This window comes from Coturnix japonica, chromosome 12 (assembly GCF_054131305.1).
Source record: "Coturnix japonica strain WE chromosome 12, WE-NBRP24, whole genome shotgun sequence".
Lineage (NCBI taxonomy): Eukaryota > Metazoa > Chordata > Aves > Galliformes > Phasianidae > Coturnix > Coturnix japonica.
In genome coordinates this window covers 11,489,664-11,509,703 of record NC_140674.1, presented here as the reverse complement: position 1 = coordinate 11,509,703, position 20,040 = coordinate 11,489,664, and the positions used below count along the sequence as shown (strand labels likewise).

The window sequence follows — 20,040 nt, the reverse complement described above, 5'->3', positions numbered from 1 at the left end:
AATAATTGGAAATAGCATTGCTGTGAGCAGTTACTAAAATGCTAAGTATGCTGTCATACGTGCAGTTTTGCAACAAGCATACCTTATATCTACTTAAATTAAAACTCTCCTTTCCTCAGAAATGCAACAAAATGAATCAGGCCCTCTTGACTTATCTTGATTAAGCTCAGACATGTCAGCTAGGTGATTAAATTAGGGTCCTATTCTTCACAGTTAAAATTCCCTTTGGAGTTGCATATCTCTTTATATCAGCTAAAAAATGTGTCACAACGGGTATGTTTCCAATGAAGGTAGGAAAAACCTGAGCTATGGCTATTTTCTTATATGTGGATTGGAGTGGGCTACATTTAATAGCAGCTGAGGTGTTGCAGCCTGTATACTAAGACTGTATGCTGTTTCTCTCACCTAAATGACAACAGCTATTCAGTGTTCCTGTATTGCCTAGAAAAAGGCAGTTGGATGGCTGTTAGGCCCAAATTACCTTTATCTGATAGTGAAAGCACTTAACAATTTTGCATATTGTCCAAATGATGATTTAATTAGTCTTCCAAAAGAAAATCCCCCCAAACCTTTATCGTCACTTTTTCTAAAAAAACTGCATGGTAAAGCTAACCCTGATGCCAAAGTTAGCCCTTCAAACCCATGTGTTACTTAAATAGTTCATATACGACAGATGATACTGATCTGAAATCAGGCTTGGCATGCTGTCTGTAGCTGTATTGTTTCCACATGGGCAAGTATAATAATATCTTTTTTTTTGTACCCAGCAATTTTTTTTTTTTCTTTTGAAGCATAATATATTCCCCCCAATTTTATTTCTCAATCATATTTTAATGAACAGTGAAAATAAGGAAGGAAAAACCAGTCTTTCCATTTATCTAGTTTTCAGTGCATCCGTCTAAAAGAGATACATACAGCTAAAGTGGTCAGAACTAAATAGGCAATTTTTACTTAATGAATTTTATCACATTTTGTGACTGACAGCTGATTGTAATTGTGATTGAAGTATTAATTATTTACTCAGTTTTACTGAGATTCAGTATTGGGTTTTCTTGGCTGATCACGGCAAAACACATCTGACTTAATGTTTACACTTGCAATTTTGAGAGCCCGGGGTTGCATTTACAAGGTATATGGAGACTTTTTAAAGATATCAAACTTAAATCACCACCAGAGGCGAGAAATTTAGCCCAAGCGGACCTGATTTTTTTTTTTTTTCTGATCAAATGGAGCAATTCTCAAGATGAACACTCACTCTTTCAAACTTTCTTAGTCAGTAAACAACTTCAGCAACCATTCTCTGTCTTGTCTCTGGAGAAAAATAATGTTTCTTTGGAACCTGCCATTTTCTGATCATCTTATCTGTGGAGACTGCCTGTATCCATTATACTTGTTCTGTAGTATAAGAGCTCTTAAATAAGCTGTTCTTCCCCTGACGATCACTGTTTGAATGGTGTTGCTCTCCCTGGGCTAGATGTATTGATGGAGAGCCAGAATGTGCTGGTGATGCACACCAGGGCAAAGCATTGTACTGCAAAATCTGGCTGATAAGTCTGGCTGATGCCAAGTGCAAAAAGTAGTAGTAGGAATAGGTTTCATAAAGAGTAATTCTTCTGAAACTCCTCTCTAAATTCCCTGATGCTTTACATATGGTGAAAAGTTAATAAATAACAAATAAATAAATGAAATAACTCACTTAAATTTCCTCAGATAGATGAATAATATTTCCTTTAGGCAGTAATTATTGTACCTACTTCACAAAGTTATTCTCAGTGCACTGGATGAAAATGTCAACAATGAAATAATAAAGCTGAGCACTGTGAACACCTTGCTAACCATCTGTAAACCAATTTTCAAAGAGAAAATCACATCAGTAGAATATCTGACCCATACAGGATATTGCAGATGTTTTGCTCTGGCCTTTGGGATCTACCTCATTTCAAGGTCTATATAGTAGAAACAAATTGTGCATTTACGCAGTGAAAGTCTAACTGAATTCCCAGAAGAATCTTCAAAGGCTTTTATGTTTGACCAGGCGCTGTGTTCTGCTACTTTGGCAAAGAGGTATTAACAACGACTTGGTAATAGTAATGGAGCCATACCTTCTCCATATGGGTTCTAACACTTCATGCTGTATCATCTGCCCATATTTTAAAGCTCCACCTTAAAAAGATGATAAATGAGACCAACTTGACCTGGCCTTAGACCAAGTCATGGATTAAACAATTTCTTTCAGCTTGATTGGTGCTTTATTGAGGAAACCTGCTAAGTAAAAGCTATTCAGTCACAGCGCTTAAGTATCAAAAGAGTGCATGGAATTCATGAAACACTGCCAATGTGCCAGCCAGATCCTGATTTATCAAGAGGGCAGAGACTGGCTGCATAGGACTCAAACTACAGCTAATCTTTTCCCGATTCCTCACACACTGTGTGTCTCTGATATCTATGGCCTCTTAAAACATCGCACTCTTTTCCTTGAGTAAAAAAGTCAGGGTGTTTCTGTATATATATACACATAGGCTTTTATTATTTTGTGTTCCTTTTGTATGTTATCGATAAACACAAACAGCCTTAGCAGAAGCAAAGTGTGTAAGTAAAGGGCACCAAATATATATTTCCTCCCCAAAATAGAAATGAAGTTTCCATGTTTAACTTTCTAAAAATGGCTCTTTAAGAATTCTCTGTTACTTGAGATGTTTCCATTGAAGGTTTATGTTCAACATGTTTTAGGAGGTTATATACCACTTCAGGTTGGTGCTGTAAATAATCTGTACCTGCTTCATTCAGTGGGTTCAAAGGAAATTTTAAAGCCCCTAAACTCCAGTGATGAATGTTAATGGACTCACATAACCGCAGAGAGGTTTCATTCAATTTTTGGCTCGGTCTCCGCACTTGATGATTTGTCATACATACAATTTCCAAAATGCCTTTTTCTTTTTAATTGCAACTAGCTTTCTGCCTCGACAGTAGTTTCTGCTGTCTAATGAGTTTATTCTTTCATACATAATTATTATACACATTCAGTGCAAACAATCTGTATTGCTATGTTAATAAAAAAAACAACAAAAGAAAGAGCAAAGTAGGGACTCAGGGAGCACACAGCATGTCTCTTTACAGCTGGTCTAATCTGATGCTCAGTATTGCTATGGCAACAATAGCAGAGGAGAGTGAGGGTCGGCGGGAGCCTCCTCCTCCTCCTGTTGATCATGACCAATAGGTTCCTAATGAAGAACTGACACTTCCAGGATGTCATTTTTATCACTTTTTTAGAAAAAATAAAATCCCAGGACTGAGCATATTTTAATATTATGAAATGCTGTGCAAATACAAGCAGCACAAAATTGTTCATCAGAACAGTAGTTCTCAAAACAGAAAGTTGTTTTTTTTTTTTCATTTTCAGATTTGTGTTTTGTAATTAATTATATTTTAAAAAGTATTATTCTTTTTTAATGGTGTCAAAAATTAGATTCTGTGGTTTGCTTAACACAGAATGTAGTGTATGAAAACTTTGAATGGTTGTGAGAAACATTTTGCTCCAAAGAGACTGAGAAAAGTCTGAGTCTTGAAAAGTGGATTTTTTAACATTTAAAAACTATTTTTTTCTGATAAAGCATATTTAGTATTATTCCTCTTGATATTTCTATCATATTTTCATTTCCATTGTGAGTTTTTAAATAGAATTACAGTATATCCTAAGCTAGAATTCCACCCTAACTTCAGAATGCTGAACCAGGAATTTTTCACAACTTGTCAATGTGATGTAACAACTAATCCAGGAAATCATTTCCAAAGATATGAAGGACAAGAAAATGATTAAGAGTATTTGGATTGATCTAATGAAGGGGAAATTCTGTTTGTCCAAGTGGCTAGTCTGTTACAATAAGATGTCTGGCTTGGTGTATGAGGGCAGAGCAGCTGATGAATTGAATTCAGCTAAGCTCTTTCTGCTACTTCCCACATAATTCACACAGGCAATATGAGGAAGTATAGGCTAGGTAACTGGATAGTGTGGTGGATTCAAAACTATCTGAACTACAGCATGATATGCAACCAAAAGCCAGTGACATACCTCAGGGGTTGATGTTGGGGCCAATAGTATTAATGGCTTGAAAGATGGGATAGAGTGAACTTTTACTGAGGTTGCAGATGATGCAAAATTTTTGGAGGGATTGATGCACCAGATGGCTGTGCTGTAATTCACAAGGACATCAGTTGACTGGAGAAATAGGCTGACAGGAATCTCATGAAGTTCAACAAAGGAAAATACAGATTCCTGTTCTTGGGCAAGAATAACCGCAGGCATCAGAACAGGCTGGGGTCCAACCAGCTGGAAAGCTTTGCAGAGAAGGCCCTGGGGGTCCTGATGGACATCAGATTGAATGTGAACCAGCAATATGCCCTCGTGGCAAAGGCAGCCAACAGCTTGCTGGGCCACTTTAAGAAGGGCATTGCTAGAAAATAGAGGGATTCTTCTTCTCCACTTAGTACTGGGTTGAGGTATCATCTGGAATTGATCTTGTCTCAAAATCTGGAGTACTGAGTCCAGCCATGGGCTACCCTGTTCAGAGGATAGTGTCATAATACAAACAATTACCTATTATTTACAAAGATAATATGGATCTCAAGATAGTTTGTATTGTTCAATTTTGGGTTCTGCAAACTAAGTTAGTGAAAAGAAAGGTAGCTAGCTGATTCTCATGTGGGCCATTGACAATGTCTTCTCATAACCATCTTTCCAAAATCTAAAGATTTAGTTGTCTACTTCAGACCAGTTAAATGTCATTCCTTAAAGTAAATCCATAAAGTGCCCTCAAAGGAGCAAAAGAAGCATCATGTAGCCCTACTGTCCTTTAAATAATTCCTTTCAATTAAAGGTAAAAAAAAAAAAAGAAAAGAAAAAAGGAAAAAAAAAAAGCAGAAAAAGAAAATAGGAATTTAGAAAAGTATCAGTGAGAGGATGACTGCACATTAGAAACATGTGTAGTTATTACTGAACTTAGTCATCAGAGGCTTAACTTTTTTCATGAGTGAACACTGTTGTATAGAGAAGAACGTAATAAATTTAGCTTCTGTACTGTTTTGTGAATCCCATTTGTACCTTCCTAAGCTGAAAATGTAAAAGGCCAGCCATGAACAACAAAAAAAATCTGTAAGATATTAAATCTATGGCAATCACCTTCTGTCTGCATAATGGAAATTCTTTATTGGCAAGTGAAGGAATTCATAGCTGTTAAATTACATATGTATCAGCTGCAGCCTTCGGCTCAAAAGCCATGTTTCAGCCCATACATAATGGTGTCCAGCAATATCTCATGCTGATCTGTATTTTGTTAGGGAAGGTCAATCAAGGCAAAGCCAGTTCCTATATTACTGGACAAGAAAAACTGAAGGAAGGCCTCTGTCTCATATCTTCTGTGTTTGGTGTCCCTTTCAAAATAACTTTTAGTTTACAAATTTGATCTACTGCTTCTTTCAGGTCTGCAAATTCCTTGGAATCTCATAAAAAGTGAAGTATTATTTGTAAAGCTGTTGGGATGTATGTGTGTATGTAAGGATTTTCAAGGCTTTAATATTTTTCTTCCTTCTCCTATTAACGGGACTTATACTCCGTGATATAAAGAAATCCCTAGGAAATTTAGCTTTTCACGATGTCTGGCAAGCCTCCAAAATATTTCAGCTTCTTTACAACAAGTAATAAGCTTTCTGATGAAACCCATCTTTTTGGATGTAGAAAGGAGTTTTTGTGGCAAAAATCTGCTTTTCCCTCCAACACAGGAAATACAGGAATATACTGTTCCCTCCAAGATAGATTAGTTCCACAGTTATTACTTCCAGTTTTATTATTAATAAGGCATGATCTTGTGTCTTATTTAAAAAAGATAGTTGTACAGCTCTTTCTTGTACAGGGTTGTGTTCTTTTTATTATGCAGAATGAGTTTCATGTATTCATATACTCAAGCACTTCATTCAGTTTTGAACTGTTATTTACTACCATTCCTTAAGAGAATTCTTGCAAGGGTTCTATTCAATTCTGTCAAATGAAAAGAGTAACAGGAAGAACCAAGTCTGAAAAAAAGTTTTCCAAATGACCACATATCTGGGAACAGGAACATCTTTAAAACACGTCTGGAAATTGAATTAGTTCAATTATTCTCCAGAATTATAAGGGATCCATTTTGCCTTTAAGGCACAACCCAGTGAAACATGAAGTTCAAAATGCAATGCCACAGCAGGAGCAAATGACAGTGCATCTGGATTTGGAGGAGTGCAGATAAAAGCTATCGTTTCTACCATTTGAGCAATGATGTGGGGCCTGTAGAGCTTTTGACTCTAATGATCCAGATGATAGGCTGGATTCTCTTTCAGCACAATCTGGAGATGCAAAGAAGTTCTCAAACAGCAACTTCCTGGTGCTAGTATCTATTGGATATTACTGTAGAGCTGTCACTTCTCTGGAATTGTGAAGCAAGTGAAGAACACAGAATATAGAGATACACTCTTCATTGTCATGCATACTGATCTGTCTTGTGCTACCAGCTTACCTTAGAGGTTATATTGTCGTAAATTGTTATTAATTTTATTAAACAGCTTCAAGTAAGGTTTTATAACCAGATTTGATCAACTAGTAACCTTCTAATTATTTTTCACTGTTATCAAAAGACTCTTCCTCTGCTAGTAAATTCTGACTTGGTACATCTAGGAATGCTTTGAGCTTCAAGCCACACGCATTTGGGTAAGCAGCATGGTTTGGCTTACTCTTGTACTTGACCCAGTGTGCAGGGCATTTTTTTCAGAAGATTAGGTTGCACTCTTGAGTTGCCACTTACACGGGATTACCTTTCAGTTTGGACTCACAGTATCATAAGCCTCTTTCTGTATGTTGAATCTTTTTTCTTTTTTTTTTTATTTTTGGATATGTCAGGAAGATTTAACAGTAACTGCATCCAAAGGGAATTTTCTAGAAGAAAAAAAAGGCCTTAATGTTGTACTTCTAAGTGTTTCAAACTGTCTAAAATACAAATAATTTCCCCAGTTTCTCTTGAGAAGCATACGGTTCTAGTGTGAGGTAATTGTTTTCCATCTGGACGCTGTCTGGTGGTGGTATTTGCTGTAGTCATAAGTAAATAAATGAAAGAGTCAAATAAATGAACACATCTGTAAATAATTTGTTTGCTGATTGATGGGTGGTAAATAAACTCTAGCTTCTTTCTTTGGCTACAGTCACAATTGAAATTGTGGAATGAGAGATACACCAGCATACTGAAAGTCTGAAGTTCAAAGGTAGGATATGATAAAGCCTCTAGGGGTGCACAGAAACTCACAAGATGGGGCAGATAAATACCAGTTAATGCTGTCTCTGACCTCAGCAAGCCCTTAGTTGATACACTTTAAAGCATACAAAGCCTTTTGCTCTGGTTGTCTACCTGCTTTCTGTTTTGATCAACTCTCTGTAGCCAGTCTTTCAATAAGAGTGATATGGAGACCCAGAAGTTTGCTTTTAAACTGATGACTCCGTCAAGGACAGGCAAGAGTAGGATGTCAGGAAAAGAATAAAGCAGGAAAGAATGAAGGTAGGAAAAATCACTTCTGGCTCTGGGGAGACTTTCCAGACTTACCTCGAGGGTTTTCACTTGTCCAGTTTTACTTTCCATAGAAACATCTACAAGCTATTGTTCTGTATTTCCCTTCTGCATCCATGTAAGCTCTCAGTAACTGTCACACAAAATACTTTCTTATTCATCTTTTTAATACATGTTTTCACACTAAGCTGAATGTTTCTTTTCCTAATATAATCTATTTAGTGCTGGGGTACTTTAAAATAAACAGAGACTATTAGGATGTGAATATGTTGCCTTGTATCTTCTGAATCCTTCAAACACAGCTTTGGAGCAGTTGCACTGAACTAGGAAAATGCCTATGAAAATGACTTTCCAGCTTGAGCATTTGTACTCCTACTGAACTGAATTTCAAACAGAACTCATTCAGATGTCAGACTCTTGCAATTAAAAACAGTGCTTGGCTAGCTAGTTAGTTCGTTATTACACACTTTATGGTGTGAGCTGCAAATTAGCTACTCAAAGTCCACAGTTCAAAGGATTTGTAGGCCTAGAATTATTCACTGAACAAGATTGTGAATAATTTCAAATAATGAATAAATTCAATATACTTTTTGTTCTGTCCATGCATAGCCTCTGAAGAGGGAGAGAAGAAAAAGAGGAAATCAATCAGATAAATTATTCATTGAGAATTATTTGTTCAGCTCTAATGCTTATGTACTTAGACAATATTTTCATTGGAACAGACTCTGAAGAGCTCTTCAGTCTGCATACATCTCAGCCACATTTCATCTGTAAAAGGTTTTGAGGTTCTTGTTAAATGCAGATGCCTAGGCCTTGTTGTAGGATTTATGTGATTTTTATCTCCAAGTTCTTGACTAAGTTGAGCTACTGCAAGAATTATTTAACAGGGATTTTGTGGAAGAATTTCTTTGTCCTTGCTGGCTCTCAATTTATAAACAGTCTTAAGTGATCATCTCAGTTCTGCTTGCTGCTACTTCTATCTGACTTGGTCGCTTCCAATTCCGTGTGGAAACCCAGAGCTTTCTTTTAAGGATTTTTTTCATCGTGTAGTTAAGATCACCAACAGTGAATCCATTGCTGTTGTGAAGAACCGCCTTATAATTTTCATCATTTTAGAGAAAGATAAGATAAAGGAATTCAGTGATTTGTACGATGTAGATTAACATATTAAACACCAAATATAACTTCCAAATATAGGGAAAAAAAATTAGTTGTGGAAACAGCTTGACTCAATAGTAACAGATTCTGCCATTTATCTGCTACTCAGTCAGTACTAGATGTTGTAAAATCCAGAGGCTAAATCTGAAAAGGGACATATTTTTCCTGCTTAGGGTAGCCACGCCTCTTTTAATGTGAAAATCTTTGTTGTTCTACAATATCAGCAAGACCAAGGAGCCTCTTTTCCATCTGGTCTACAGTATAGTGACATAACAAAGAAAAAGGAGCAGATCTGAGGCACTGTAAAGGGAGGAACATTAGATTCATTAGATCAGATATTTGCTCTCATAGTAAAGACATGAAGAAGTTTTGTTTTTCTCCCTCTTGTGAATAAACATTTTGTTATATTCTACTTAATTTCTGCATGCCAAAGGGTTGTCTATCCAAATGGAAAATTCAGACAGCTGTTAAAAATAATGAAATAAAGTTGTGAAGGTCTTACTGTTTTCTTCCCTATTCTTGAAAAAAAAAACAACAAAAAACCTACATTTTACTGTTATTACAGATTATCCCTCTTACATCCTTACTGATTAGAAGCAGTGGGCTGGAAAAGGAAAATTATGTTGGTCTTGGCTCTACCACTGACTTACCACTGGCCATTGATCAAGTCACTTAAGTTCTTTTTACAGTATCATGAGATGTTTTGCTAGCATCTTTCACTTACTCTGATGTAAGAATTTGGGAGAAGGATTATCTTCTATTTTATAATGTACAGAATTTAACACAGTAGGGGCATAATCTTGATTAGGGTCTCCATGTGGTACTATAATGGAGTTAATAAATAATACTTGACAGCGGTCTGAAGTTGGAGGTATGGAAGGAAATGAGGCATAACTTTTGAATAACCCTTAATTCAAATATCATAGATGCAAAGGAAATAACAAGGTAAAGTGAGACTTTGTTTCACATGGCTCCATGGTTCTGTAGACCAGAGTATACGATGTAAACATTATTTTCCATAAAGTCAACAATCCAATTTAAGTATAAATTCACTTATTGACTTTTTGGGGTCTTCTACTTAATGATTGTTTATATTGCTTAGAGGACCTATTGACTCCTTAAGAATCCTCATTTCATGAAAGACATAGGGAAAATTCAGACAGATTATCTGCATAATAATAACTCAGTTCTTATTTGCCTATAGAATATTTAAAAAAAAAAAAAAAGAAAAAATGCTAAAATATAGTGTTTTTGACAACTTCTTTTTCTTACTGTTTTTCTGTCTCTTCTAGTTGTGTGCAATTCAGCGTATCATGTTGATATATTCTATAATATTTCAAAATTTCCCAAGATTTGCAAGATTTACACTCTACAGAATAGAGGGTGAGTTTCTCATTAAACATACAGCAAAATGTTATTTATTGTATAATAGCACACATCTGATAGTACTTAAGTCAAGTGAAGATTAGTGTGAGGTTACTGTGGGAGCCTACTTCAGTGCAGTTGAATAAACTGAAGAGATATCTGATCAAGAACTACTGATATTAGTGTTAACATGTTAGTTTGTAATAAACTCCACCCAGATATAGAAAAATTTTGAAGGAAATCAGATATAAACTTTTCTAACTAAATGATATAAAGAAGTGTAGCCAGCTCCATGAATAAGCTGCTACATGGGAATCCTCAGCTTTAGGCTGCACACATTATACATGACTGTTTCACTCTGTCTTTGCTTTATTGAGGCAATTGCACAGTGTGATGTCTAGGAAAAAAAAAGCGCACACAAAAACAACAAGCAAAAGATAACATGAGACACTTTAAACCAGAACAGGTCAATTAAAAAACTTGTTAAGAGGCAGTTAAGATTCTGTAGTTGCTGCATTCAGTATTCAGCAGAGAATTGCTTTGCTGGAATGGAGCTTTCTTCTCTCCCCCTAGGTATCACTTACTGTAGATGCCTGAGGAACACCACAAGCATCAGAGACAGCTCCAAAAATATTTGAACAAATTTGAGTTATTTTCCAAGTGCTGCAAATGCCTGAATTTGTCAATTAGTTCTTTGCAACTGTTAGCTGTCAGCAGATAGTCTGAGAGTGTAGATTGATTTTAGTTTAGCTGGTCATCAGGATGAGAGAATGGGTCACTTTCTGGTGGTCTAGTGCAAAGGAACCACGCTGGGAGATGAGGCGAGCTGTGAGATGGTCAGTGAGTTCATCCTGCAGTCAGGTGTTTCTGCTGGGACACTGAACATGGCCAATTTTTACTTCAGGTTGGATATTATGAAACATTTCTTGGAAAGAGTGGTGAGGCGTTGGAACAGGCTGCCCAGGGAAGTGGTGGATTCACTGTCCTTGAGGTGTATGAGAAACGTGAAGATTCACAATCGCACCGTGAGGCTTACATCAATGGCTAACAGCTTGCATGTGGTTTTCATACAGCCATGCTTTGGAACCTAGCCACATCAGTCTCAGATAAATAATTACTCTCTACAGGAAGAGGAAAGTTCCACCCTGACTTTTCTCTTAGGCCCTCAATGTACATGGGAATAGAGAAGTAGCATATAGAAAGGCTCAAGAAATTGAGATCTTTGCTGGTAATGCATGTGAGCTGCCAAGAAATAGCTGAAAAAGAACTGTACTGATGCAGAAAGTGTGTGGAAACCATAAGAGATGAACTTAAATTCTACTTCTACCTTTGCTTGTAAAGGTCATTTTGAAAAGACAACAGAGAACTGGTGTTTGAAGTCAAATTAGGAATGCTATTCTCAGTCCCTTTTGGATATTTAGACTTTGGATTTGAGAATATCTAGCTTTCTGAATACCTTCTACTCTTGATTTTCTATTAACTATCAAATTGCTGTGTAAGCTCCAATCTTTTACAATATGAATCCTTTAAAATAGCTTTTAATTCATGTCAAAAGATCTTTTTAAAAAGATCTCTTTTAAAATATTCTAAAAGATTCGTATAGCTGGCTAAAAGTTGTAGGTCACTATTCTGTAACTTCAATGGAAAAGAAGGATTTTTATTTCTCTTTTGTCTTTGATGTATGCATAGATATGAATGCATAATATTTTACATTTAAGGTTTTTGTAGAGTATCTTTATTTAAAGGCAATGAAGCCTGACTGTGTATAGGATTGGCTAAAATGATGAAAGCATTGTCAGCAACTTTTTGTTGAGAGGTTTTGAGAGAAGTCCTGTCTGATTTTGGAGGAAAAAAACCCAACAAGGATCAGTATTAATCTCTGTAATTTAAAAAGAAATAATTGAGAATCACACTTTCTGTTTAAGTCCCTGCCATGTTCCTGTGTTTGTGCTAGTAACATTTTTGTGGGAAACATTTTTTTTTCACACAGGAACCAAAAAAAAAAAAAAAAAAGAATGTGTGTGGGTCTCAAAACCTCTTGAAGATAGAGTCCAAGTTCTTCACTGAGTCAGAAATCAGATTTAGAAGTTCGTTTGCACACCAAAGCCATTAAAAAAAGAAGAAGAAAAAAATAAAGGTCCCACAGAATTTGAGCAACAGGTCTGATTAATTAGTCACACTGCTTAAATGGTAGAATATGACCTTGCTCTGCTTAGGCATATTTATCACACTCTTTCTTAGACAAGAGTTAATAGATGGTCTAGTTCTAAAAAGATACTTGCCTGTCTGCCATTTTTATGAGCCATTTGGATGCTTACTCCTTGGTTTTGTTTTGCAGTAGTCAAATGTTCAAAATCAGCACAGGGTTTTTCTGTCAAAGGCTTCAAAGGATCTAGAAGGGTTGCAGAGCTGACCACGGAGACTACTGCAGACCCATTTCTGAACTGCTGCTGGAAAGGGACTCGTTACCTCATACACTTGCACACAGATGGTTACCAGCACATCTTGGAGAAGCAAGTGCATAACATTTGTGCTTTTTCCATCCTTGTAGCTACCCTTGACCTGGCTGTCTTGCCCAACAGACTGTTACTGCTTCTGTTGTCAAGAGGCGTCTGTGGCTGCAGAAGAGTCCAGGATTTGTCTGTGATAGAGTGACTACAAGTGACCCAGTTCCACAGCGTACACTTGGCCAATGCCAAACATGAATTCTGTTGGAACTTGGCCTTTGCATGCAAAATGTTTTCATCTTTAGTATTTGGTGGTGCTATTGGCGGAGCATCAATATTTTGCATGTTAGACACTTTGGTTGATGGCATTAAATTCAAATCTCTAGAGCCATTTCAATTCTGACTGCTCATTCAGAATATTAAGGAAGTTTAAAAAGCAGCCTACCATTACAGTGCTTAACTATTTCACTATTAAATTATAACCCAATTGCTATGCCACTGAAACTTAGTGAACCTGAGCTACAGTCCAGCAATAGTGCTTTCTTACTAAAATAAAAATTCTGGTGAAACAAATATGAAATATTTGGAAGCTGAATGAAAAAGGCTATTTGTATTTTAGTATTGCAGCAGTTTGGTGAGTGTAAGTGATGCATGGCTGTCACCAGCATAAAGAATATACAATATTACACACTGCAAATAATTCAGTAAAATATTAAAGAAACAACAAAAAAACCTTTACTTAAAAACATCTTACTTTAAATCAAAATGCATAAGAAGTCAAAAGGCATTTGTCAGAGACACAGGAAAAATACAACAAAAATATATTTTTAAATCCACCTTGGGAAATTAATATTGAGGTAATTTTCAGGCTAGAGTTGGAAACATGGCATTTTGTCATTTTAGAATAAACACCAAAAACAGATGCCACAATTTCATAAAATAAACATGCAGTGAAAGGGTAACACAGACATTAACAGCAAACTGAGACAGTAGCCAATACAGTATGATGAGAAGGAATACTCAGTATGGTGTGATGTGTGATAGAAGCCATTAGCCATATGGTGCAGTGTGAAGAGGGCCTCTGTGACTAAGTAACAGTTGTATGTTATGTGGTTTATAAAATAATTATGCAATGGCAAGCAACTCTTTTATAATTATTGGCTGTTTCAAAATATTTCTGCTAATCTGGATGCATTTACTAGGTTGATGGATGCAGGCAGTCTGCTTCCTGTTTGTAGACTGTGCAGTGCATCATCCTATTAAAGGCAGTGACCATTTTAGATCTGGCCACCGGAGACTTTATATGTTTTTGTGAAAAGACAAGGAATATCCACATAAAAATACTCTGGCTTCAGGCAGCTACCAGGTGAGGACGTTGTTTCTACCCTCCCTGTATTAATGGCCATCTTTAAAAATTGAAAATGTATCACTAGAAAGAAAGACACTACTTCTCTATCACTGTGGATGGCATAAACTGCTGAAAATTTCAACAGATTCTGAGGTCTTAGGCTTTTTGTATGGTGCTTCTTTCAGACTCATATTAGAGTCTACAAAGGAATCAGCAACTGAAGAACATCAAACAAATTTGCAAACCAACAAGAAGATGACACTAATTTCCTTTTCCTTTTCCACAGCTTCTCAAGTGAGCATATGGAGGGCAAGTGCCTGTTAGACATTTGTAAAATGCAGCATTTCAGCTTGGAAATGACAAAAGAATGTAATATATAAGATTTTCAACTGCAAAAATCTACTAGCAATTAAGACATAGCATATAGAGTAGCAGGAAAGGGGGAGATTGCTTGGGCAGTGAGATTCTCAGCTCCCAACTCTAATAGGGAAAGGTGAAATGTCAGGTAAATCCCCTATATCCTGTAACCATGCAGTACATGCAAGCAGCTGAATGGGAGCAAGGCAGGAGCATGGGACTGGACAGCACCATCTGGGACATCAAACCCAAGCCTCAGAAGTCAAGTATAGATGCTTAGCTTTGAGAAGTGCACAGACCACCTCTTCCCTACTCTATTGTTTTGACACTATCTGCAAGGCACAAAACACTTCCCATCTTCCCTCAGAAAACTTCAGATCTACCAAAAAGACCAAAAGATCCAACTGTAAAATATGACAGGAAGAGCACAGGAGAGATCAAGGGTATATTGAGGATAATGGTCTTTGAACATCCTCTGTCTATCATACCCACATGGGTCAGCTCTATCACAGTCCTAGAGACAGTACAGATCAAACATAGTTTTTATTATATGCATCTGGTGTATTGCTGTTAGTGCTCTAGGAGAACACATGTATTATTGCTCTGTAGTAGGTAAATCTGCCATCTAGGTTTTCAGTTTCATAGTGGCTACTCTATTGATGCTTCCATAGTGCAAGGAACTGATATTGGATATATCCATTGAACTAGCCTTGTAAGAATGACACATCATTAGAAATCATACAAATGGAATATAGTATGAAGCTTCTAACAAGACTACAGTGCACTAATATAAACTTTTGGACTATATGGAAGCAATGTATGTGGAATAAATTTTTTCATGTGACTGAATACATTTTACAAGGCTGCAATCCAGTGACATACATTTTACAACACTTTTAAATGATGAAATGGATGTACTGTTAAGTATAATGACAGAATACAAATCAGGAAATTGCAGGCACACATAAATATATACATGTACACATATGCATATATATGTGTGTATACACATACATATACATATGTAATATCTGACATACATATATTATACTGGCACGCATACAAAAACAAGAGCACCTGTCTATTTATCTATCTTTACCTTTTCTTACAAGAGAAAAGTGATTGTTCATTGATGAAAGCAGCTGGCATGACTGCTGAACTACTTATTTTATCTGGTATTACTAGTGAAGGTATTGCTTTCATTTTTGCCAGCATTTGTAGTGTAAATGAGGAGCAACCTATCATAAAATGATGTTACTGAGATCAAAGGAAGCAATCCTTAATACCAAGCTAAAACCATTCTGGGGAAATGTTTTTGATTATGGCTAATGATGTAATCAAGCCAGTAAACTGCCTAGAAGTTGGAGTTGCAGCAAGCGTACAGCCTGCCCATTACGAAGCACCCGATTGACAATAATAGAGAGGAAAAAAAAGGTGTGATGCAGCAAACAAGATGCTAGTTAAATGTTTACTCTAATGGCACACAAAGCTGGACAGATTTGATTAGAATACTTATGATTATCTTCTTAAGAGGAGAATGCTGGAAGGCTGAGGGTTTACCACAGAAGGAAAAAAAAAAAAAAAAAAAGCCAAAAGTGGAGAGGAAAGGACCAAAAAGGTCATTTTTTAACATCTTTGATTTCATTCTTTAAAGGCCAATTACTTTCTTGTCCCCTGTGGGAGAAAAACATTCTTCTTCTTAATAGCGGAATCATTCTAAGACTTCTCTGATTCATTTTATATTTAGCAGATTACAGTTTTGGAGTCATCAGTAGGAGAGAACCCAGCCAACTGACAGACCTGAAATCATGTCCTTTGATTGTAATTGACAGGGAAAGCATTTAAGGTAAAGAAAAAAAATATTTTATTCATCTTTGATTACACTGTGATGTGATTTGGTGACATAATACAGCTGTGAACTGAGGCAAGAAAGGCAATAATTCCTACTTGAGGCTTTGACATGATGTAGCCCTTTAGTCTTCTTCAAACCAATGCCTCCAGCTACAATAGTCCCCTTGATGGAGTCTAGACAAATAGATATACAGACTGTTACAATTTAAAGGCAAACAGCTTTAAAATAACATTCCTCTAGGTCATGAATTTTGGCATTAAATGGTTAGGCTGATACTCTTTGTACTTTATGAAAATTAAATCTAAATCATTCATTAAAAATCACACATTGGACAAAAACGATTCACATCAGAAGGGTTTTAATATGAAAATAAACTATTTTTCACACTTAACAGAGCAATTTAATTAGAAGCATATAGTAGAAGTGAACTCTATATTTAGTTAATTCACATGTAAAGGCTTTAAGTACTATATCTGTCTCATGGATATCCTAACATTTACTTTTCTTCTTTGTATTTAATACTCAAAATATTAGTTTGGTATTCCTGAAAATGTGTCAGGATCTTCAGAAGTACTTCTCAGTATCTAGTCTACAAAATCTTTAGACACCAAGAGCCCAAACATTCTGTAGTGTTTATTATGAAAAATCATGAAAACAAAATCTAAAAAAAATCATCTCACCAAATTTTAGTTGTCTAATCTTAGCTAGCCCTTCTGTGTTCTCCTGGAGAATAATTATTGTTTGCTTCTGTTGCTCATGTAACTTAGACTGACCTGGAAAGGAAACTACTCAGTGGGCTTATGCCCACTGTATCCAAGTGCAATCCTGTGCACCCAGTTAAGCTGTAGCCTCTTTCAGTGCACTTCTAGGAGTTTTAAAATATATTTCTCAGAGCTGAAATGTTCCCTTTCAGCTGCCATATGTGGAGAATAGTTGAGAGACCATCCATTTTTTTTTTTTCTTCACAAAATACGTTGCTTGCCAAAAGGAAATTCCACTTTCATGATCAATTCTTGCTAATGATTGAGTTCTTGGGTTTTCAGACATCAAGAGTTAACCTAAGATAGTAAAGAAAATGTTAGAAAATTCTGTCATATCTTCAGGACACGTGTCACAGACATTTGAAATAAAGTGAATTGGTCATTCTTACAAGTAATTTCTGAAAAAGATGCAAACTCAGAATCTCCATAGAATTTAAAGTTTCCATTCAGGCCATTTTAAGAAATACTTTTAAAAGGGCATCTTTCTACAGACCTCTGGGAAGGCCTTGCTTTTTGTCTAACTTGAGCAACTATATGTGACCATGAAAATAATGTGGCATGAAATATATTTAACAGAATAGTATTATTTCATCATCTTACAAAGTTAATCCTCTTAATTGATTCTAAATATATAAAGGATCACTGTATGTACCCCTGCTATTTCCATTTTGTTATTATTACATATGGAAAAAGATGGTGACGGTAGTTGCAGAGACTGAAATTCTTGCTGTACAGCTGTGCCAGCTGAGATGTCTTCCTTAATCTCTACTTTTTGTAACTGTCTCTAGGTCCAAATTACAGTGACCAATTCTATGCATGAAGTTACTTAGACATCTTATCTACTGAGATTGCAAAGAAAATTTAAGTTAGTTCAAATAGTGATAAACCGAAGGAGCACCACTAATAGATTTAATTCATCAAGGAGCAACTGGATACTGTTAGGAACTGTACCTAGATATTAACGGTTACATGTCTGATGAGCTTGTTTTACATGTTCTACCTCTAAACTGTTTCAAGGGAAATACTGACCTCTTTCTAAAAGTATTCTCCCATTATATAGGGAGTTCAAAATTTCAGATACATGATGGTGTTAAGGAAACAACCAAATAAATAAAAGCAACAAAGCCAGTTATAAAGCCTTAGATGAGCCGAACATGGTCATCTCAACCACGACAAGTAATGACTCACTCAACATAATCACAATATTGATAAATGAGGAAAAGCAAGGTGGAATTAACACTTCAATGATCTGAGGCCCAGAAAATGGAAAACAGACTCTACTTACATCTCTTATATCCCAAGTAAAAATTACCTATCAACTAGGATGTCTGTCTCTTGGGGCACACTGCATTAATTTGTCCTATACTGCTGGGAAGTAGCAATGGCACCAAACCTGCTGGAATTCAAGAGGCATTTGGATAATGCTCTCAGACATAAGGTCTATTTTTTGGGTAGTCCTGTGTGCAGCCCTGAGTTGGATTCGATTATCTTTGTGAGTCCATTACAATTAGGGTTATTCTGTGATTCTGAAATAGATGGGAATAACTGTCTGTGCATAACAGGCACCATATTCATGGCCTGTAAAACATTAGGAGGATTGGAAACTTCTATCTAGCTGCACAAGTCAAGCAAGAGGAAATATTTCATGGTAGTTCTATTTTTATTTTTATTTTATTTTTATTTTTATTTTTTTCCTTTTCTTATTCCTTCTCCTTTCTCTTTTTCTTTAGTCAATGACATCATAATTTCAAATATTAGGACACTAAATAAATTGAACATTTCACAATAAAACTTAGATTTGAAATTCTTATGGGGCTGGATATTAATATTTTTATCAATACTACCTATTGCTATGATGAGGCTTGGAAAATCCAGTTAGCACTCGTGATGGAAATTCCACTCAAAATGAAGTATTTTACTTTTCTAATACTGTTGCAACATTACTGCAATTATACATGAAAGTAAGAAACACTGATTAAATTTCATTAGCATATTTATTATCTGTTGCATTTTCCACAGTCCATTTTCTGTTTTCTTTGCAGTATCAAGTAAAGAAAAATCCTAAAAAATAATTTTCAGATGAAATTTATAAAGTTATAGTTAAAGAAACATTTTCCCTAAAATTACCATTTGAATGATAAGCAATTTTGGGAGTAATTATAGAGCACACTCTACATTCAATGCATTCTGATATATGGATAATTACTCCTGGTAATATGCGTTAGTTAGATTTTATAACAACAATAACAATTTATTGCAAAATTAATTCCTTGGCACAATTTAACATTTATTGATGTGAAGTCAAAGTGAATTGATTTTATTGCAGACCACTTGTGATATACTTTCCCTATGCTCCTGCCCTAATTGGTTATTATAGGTCATTTTGGTATTTAGTTTTAAAAATAAATTAATTTGGTACCAAGGTGCATTTAGTTAAAATGGCAAGATATTTACAGCTCATGTGGTTTTATTTAAATAAAAAATGGTAAGGTAATGTAATCATCTCTGGTTATAAAGTGATGCATGAATTGAAAACATTTCTGAATCAGGTCAATGGTAGTGATGATTAGTGCATTGTTAATCAAGTTGCTGAGATTGCTATCAAAAGCTTTATCTCTTTCACTCAGACTGGTGAGAGGATCATGAATATTAAAGAGATTCAAATAGATCTGCGCTCATGTAATATGGAGCACTACAAATGAAAAGGCTAAATGAACCCAGACTGTGACTTTATGCAGTGATATATCTCTTAACTAAAAGGGAATGTCTAATCCATTTCTATACTTGTATTAAGCTACATACATAGCAAGCATACAAAGTATTCCATGTACTGTATTCATTTATGGGCTAAGTACTTATTTACTGCCCTATCAGTGTGAAGATAAACAGCTGTGGAGAAGGTATTTTTCAGAATAGAAACAATAGCTACTGTAGACTAGATTTTTACAACACTAGTAAGAATCTAAGGTGATCCACTGGAAATCAGCAGCTTGGTCTTAATTACATTACTTTTATTTTATGCTGATTTACCTGAAATTAAGGTCTATTCCAGCATGTAATTTAACTATATGCCTGGAATTCATCCTCCCTTTAAATCTTAGAGGAGAAATAGCAACTACAATGCATAACCACAGATAGCTGGTAAGACCGTATGAATCTTGATAACATGCAC

General features: G+C 35.7%; 1 long non-coding RNA gene across 3 annotated transcripts in view; it reads left to right on the top strand.

Annotated features, from left to right (window-relative positions):
- Window positions 1–20,040, top strand: part of LOC146758851 (uncharacterized) — a 206,276-nt gene that overhangs the window by 108,762 nt on the left and 77,474 nt on the right. Inside the window, exon 1 of one of the 3 annotated variants that reach the window (XR_014933230.1) lies at window positions 7,357–7,571. The exons of the other annotated variants lie outside the window; for them this stretch is intronic. This is a non-coding gene — a long non-coding RNA (uncharacterized LOC146758851). Of the gene's footprint in view, window positions 1–7,356; window positions 7,572–20,040 lie in introns of those variants that run through there. 3 annotated transcript variants of the gene reach the window in all.